The following is a 6000-nucleotide window of genomic DNA, read 5'->3' as shown; positions in this document are numbered from 1 at the left end:
TTTAATGCCATTAGAAGCCACCCTAAGTCACGTTATCTTTCTAAACTTCATCTTATAACAGATTTTTTCCCCCTTTACTTTAGGCTATCTCTTTATACGTTTCATGTGACAGATTCTGTAAAGATGTACTCTATTTTCTTAGAGATCTTTCTCTTGCTGGGTAAGAAGTGTTTTCTTTGAGCCTTTGAACAGTCAGACTTGCACTATATAAGTAGTTGAGAATTGTATATAATTGTTTGCAGTATCTGTCATTTTATATTTTATTAATTTGTTTGCGTGGCTATTTGTAATAAGGTATATGTACCCATTCTGCATGATGTCCCAGGGTGGCCTTGGAAATTAAATCTTGAAGCTCATTTGAAGTTCCCTGACAAAATACTTGGAAAGAAATAATTGCAACAGAATAAACAGGTAATCAGAGAACTAATGGGGTGATGTAGCAGACTTGCTGATGAGAACATGGGCCAGCAGAGGGCACTGTGAACATCACAGCTGTGCTACTGGCCTGAATGTATCAATGAGCTAGTCCATCTGCTGCTAATAATCATTTCAGGCTTTCCAGATGGAACAAGACATAGAATCGTGCCTTAATTGAAAATTCTCAGCAGATACTGAAGCTAAAAACTGCTATTCATATACCAATCATCCTCTTTCTTTTTGCTTCTGTTTTTCACACTCATGTCTCTGTCTTAACTATGCTACCCATACAAGGTGCAAATACTGCAAATGCACAGCATACTTCACCCCTGCCAAAATAGGGCCTACAGGGTGGATATAGCCTGTGGCAGGTCTTTGTCCAGCCCATGGTGGGTCCCTTGGTTCCCTGGCCCAGGCACAGTCCAGACATGGCATGGGGGAGCAGTCACAGCGCAGAGCAGATGCAGGGCAGCCCCACACAGGCTCCAGGTGGCTGCAGCAGGGAGCTACCAGCAGCAGGAGGGGAGGGGCTGCTTTCCCCACACAGAGAAACAGTTTTTGTCCCATACTGTTGCCACTGAGCCTGGGCAAGCGAGCCCAGAGCAGGTGTGGAGCACACAGGGTTGGGGCTGTGCACACAGGTCCCCAGAAGTACTGCAAGGCTGGGGCTGGGGCTGGTGGCAGCAGCACCTGGAAGGAGCCACTACCACCTGGGCTGCCTCGAAAGGCAGTCCAGCTGTGGAGCTGCACACTGTTGGCAGTTGCGGGGAGGCGACATAGGGCGCGTGAGCTCCAAGCAGGACAGGAGTAGGTGCTGACCAGCTCAGGGGGGCATGAGCAGGATGCACACCCCACCATACCCACAAACCCTCCCCTGCAAACCCCACAACCACACCCTCCCCCCCACACAATCACACACCCCACAAACACCGCACCCACCCACACCTTCCCTGACACCCTCCATAAACCTCATACCCCCACATGCACCCACCCATGCATCTCTGAGGGGTGTCCCACTGACTGCTATATGCACACATCCCACCACATGTGCACCCAACCCCACCACGCACACCCCACTCCCATCCTCCCCACACCCCCAGCCACCCTCCCCCTCCTCACACCCCACAATCTCCATACCCACCCACACATCCCCACAAACCCCCCATACCTGCCCACCCACCTCCACACACACTCCCACACCCTCCCCCACACCTCACATACACACACATCCACACCCCCAACAAACTCCACAACACCTCTCCATACCCTCCCCATCCTCTACACTCCCTTACAATATATAGGAGTAAGACCTCATTTTGAGCTATTATGCAGTCACCTCTTTATATACCACACAGATAGACACAAATCAGGGTAAAAGTATTTTTTAAAATAAAATTAAATATGTTATTGTTAATGTTTGATTTTTAGTATATGATTTTTTTCCCAGTTCTAAGATGGCAAACCCCCTTCCCAAAAGGAGTACTTCTGGGGGTAAGGGGATGGACTTCTGGTGACATGGGTCAGGGATTAGAGGGCAGGACTTCCGGTCCCAAGATGGTGACCGGTGAACGCGGCACCTGTCAAGGGGTGGGGCAGGGCTACCCTTGTGGCCCTTGACAGCTTGCCAAAACTTAAGTGGCCCTCCACCCAAAATAATTGCCTGTCCCTGCCTTAAGGCCAATACTCAGTTTCCTTTTCATTCTACTTCATGGTAGGATGGGATGCTTGCACTTCAGGATCTGCTGTGCTGAAAAGATATGTTGGACATCCATGTCACTTTAAATCAGGGGTGTCAACCTCTCCCTATGCCCCCTGGCTGGACTCAGGCTGCAGGGCTCCTCCTGGACCAGACCCAGACCATGTGGCAGCAGGACAAGCAGCAGAGGTGTGGCAGTGGGGCCAGTGACAGAGGCAGTGGGGCAAGCAGCATTCAAGCAACACTGGCAGGGAGGCAGGTGGCAGTGGGCCAAATGGGGCTGTTTCAGCCTGGATTCTGCAGCAGGCCCCATCACCCACTATCCCTGCCCCAAAATTCCCTGACCCACCAGGAGCGCTGCAGGCCGAAGGGAATAGCTCCACAGGCCAGATGCGGCCAGTGGGACAGATGTTCGACACTCCTGCTTCTGGCCTCACAAGCCAAATGAGGGGCTTGGAGCCTGTCCACATCCTGGACTGGACCCCATATGTCAGGATCAGGCCTTGGAATCCCACACTGCCTCCACCTAGTCCCACATGCCAGGATCAGGTTCCAGGGCTCTACTGCCACCTCTGTCCAATCCTGCTATTGGGCTTGGGTGCTGAGGGACCCACACCAGCTCCAACCAGTCTTACTCACTAGGATCAGTCTCTGGGGGCCCTGTGTTGCTCCCATGTGCTGGGATCAGGCCTTGAACCAACCTGCATGCCTGACCCAGCACACAGGGACACAGCCCACAGGGCTCCACACAGACCCATGGGAAGCCCTGCAGGCCAGATAACAAGGTCCTGAAGCCTGGATCTGGCCCACAGGACTTAAAGCACCCCTGCTTTAAATCATCAAATAAAAATTGTCTCGGCTGCCTGGGACATAAAACCAAGAGCATCTGCTGCCTCAAGCCACACAAGTGCCCCCTATGGTTTCTTTGTTTTTTGGGAAGTTTTTTCATTGTTGTTTTTTGTTTGGATACTGCAGCCTCTAGTTCACCCAGTGGCTCCCAGGATAAAAGATGAGGGATACAGTACAGTGCCAGCCACCTGCATCCTCCCTCCTGTTAGGGCTGGAAGGGACCTTGCAAGATCATTGGGTCCAGCCCCCTGCCCAGGGGGCAGGAAGTCAGCTGGGGTCAAATGATCCTAGCAAGATAAGCATCCAAGTGTTTCTTAAAAGTGTCCAGAGTAGGTACCTGCACCAACTCTGTGGGAAATCTATTCCAGGCTCTGGGGACTCAGACGGTAAAAATTTTTTTCTTATGTCTAGCCTAAAACAGTCTTCGAGGAGTTTGTGACCATTAGACCTTTTCTCCCTTGGGGTGCCCTGGTGAACAGATGTTACCCCAGTTCCTGATGCACACCCCTTATATACTTACAGGCTGCCACCAAGTCCCCCCTGAGCCTTCGCTTCTCCAGGTTGGAAAGTCCTATGCCTCTCAGCCTCTTCTCACAACGCCTGCCCTCTTGTCCTCAAATCATACGTGTGGCTCTTCTCTGGACTCTCTCAAGCTTCTCCACATCCTTTCTAAAGTGCAGTGCCCAGAACTGGATGCAGTATTCCACCTGCAGCCTCACCAAGGCCAGACAGTACCAGAGCCATGCCAGTAATTGTGTGACACTTGCAAAAGGTAATGAGGCTCCATGTTCCCTTCTATACTAATGCAAAGGCTAGTACATGTGCATAATGTCCATTCATTACTATTGCCCAACAGCTCTATAACAGAAAGGAGGTAGCAAATGCAACAGCTACAACAAGAAGCAGATTAACTACATACAACAAAATATATACAATTATCCTCCTCGTACATTTCATTCCATCTTAGGTACTCCGGCTGATCTCTAAACATATGTGGCTGTGGTCTGTTCATGTGTGATTAGTGTAGTTCTTTGTATATGTACTCTATTATACTGGTGCTTGTGTTGCTGCTGTGTGCATTATTTCTTTAAAAAGTGATGTAATAGTAAGAATAAGCACAGGCATAATTTTGTGGCAAAGGCTTGAGCAGGTTTATTACCTAAAAAGTGTTTACTCACTAACACATGTAGCCAGCAGCATGCAAGGTGTTAATCCTGGATTCTGGTAGCAAAATTTTAGCGTAATATGCATATGACATCCCCTAAGCCAACATAAATTTGAAAGATTTCTTAGTTTTCCTTCACACATTAATTAAAAAAAAATTAATTTACATAATATACCACCTGTACTTCATAGTTAACAAAATATTTTACAAAATCATCCTACATCCTGTATAAATGATACTCCTTGTACATTTCATTATTTTGTGTGCTTTAAAATATTCAGTACTGGCCTTAGCAACCGACCTTGTGATAAATTTGCAGAACCTAATTGTATATGCATATTCCATCATAAGCTAGTGTAAGCAGTTTGTGTATTAGTTGTGGCTCTAGTAAGTCTGAAGTTATTAATTCAAAGCCTTTATGTGAGCAGTATATGTATTAATAACCACTCCAGTATGCTCCACTGTGACCACACACTCTATTTCACAAGTGCTCTTGATATCATAGTTGATGGATCTAAACAGTATAATAAATGCACTCCATGGTGCCTGACATAAAACAGAACAAGGCATAACTCATTATCCCACACACAGTGGGATACCACAGTGGCATCCACATTTATTGAAAATACTCTCAGCATCTAGTGGTGCTTCTGAGAAACTCCCCTACTGCAACATACCCAAGGATGCCACATGCTACAAAATAACAACACAAGACAACACTTGGCAATAACACAAGGCAACAACACTTACATTTGCAAGAGCTATACTAGTACACAGTAGAAAGCAGGTAGAACTGGTGTGTACATACCACATATAACAGGATATTAATCTGAAAAGTCAAGCATGGGAAATGGCTAAGATTTAGGATCAGGTGACACTTGACCTGAAAGTAGGCATGCAAAGATGGGTTAATCTCATATCTGCCCCATTGCCTATAGCTACTGACAACTTGTAAACTACACCCAGCAATGATGTGTCCTTTGAGATCATGGACTCCCTCTCTGGGGAGGAGTCATTTAACTCTGATTTAGTACTGGATTTACCATAGATGTGTGCATAAGGACAAAAAGAAAGGAACTTCTTCTCTTTATTTACATCACTGCAATGCTTATATCTTCAGCACAATTTAGTTTTTGTACAATACACAATACTAATCTAGTGTCTATGTGAGCAGCCTACATACATCTACATCATCAGCATTAGTACTGTGTCAAACATACAACACCACACCCAGCATAAGTAGTTTCTGATGAAAGCTTTGTCATTGCTACATAATTTCTTCAGTGAATGCAAGCATGTTTTCCAGACTATCTACCTTAGCCTCAAGTAGAGTTGTCTTCAGCAGGCCATATTGTGCAGAATGTGAACTTTAATGAGCTGATGTGCCTTTGTATGCTGTAGCCACCAAAATGTATAGAAGCCAAAATCTAATCAATAACAGACTTCATTGCACAATAACAGAATCACAGAAAATTAGAGTTTGCAAGGGACCTCAGGAGGTCATCTAGTCTAACCCCCTGCCCAAAGCAGGACCATCCCCAAGGCTTTGTCTAGCTGGGTCTTAAAAACCTCCAAGGATGGAGATTCCACCACCTCTCTGAGTGACCTGTTCCCGTGTTTTACTACCCTGCTAGTGAGAAAATTCTTCCTAATATCTACACCTAATGAGACCATTGTTTCTTGTGCTGTCATCTGCCACTACTGAAAAATATTTAGCTCCATCCACTTTCAAATCCCCCTTCAGATAGTTGAAGGCTGCTATTAAATCCCCTCTCAGTCTTCTCTTCTCCAGACTAAATAAACCCAGGTCCTTCAGCCTCTCCTCATAAGTCATGTTCCCCAGCTCCACAACCATTTGTGTTGCTCTCCGCTG

The sequence above is a fragment of the Crocodylus porosus genome, unplaced genomic scaffold (genome assembly GCF_001723895.1).
Source record: "Crocodylus porosus isolate Cpor-Errol unplaced genomic scaffold, CroPor_comp1, whole genome shotgun sequence".
In the NCBI taxonomy this organism is placed as follows: Eukaryota; Metazoa; Chordata; order Crocodylia; family Crocodylidae; genus Crocodylus; species Crocodylus porosus.
Note: the sequence above shows the minus strand (reverse complement) of the source record.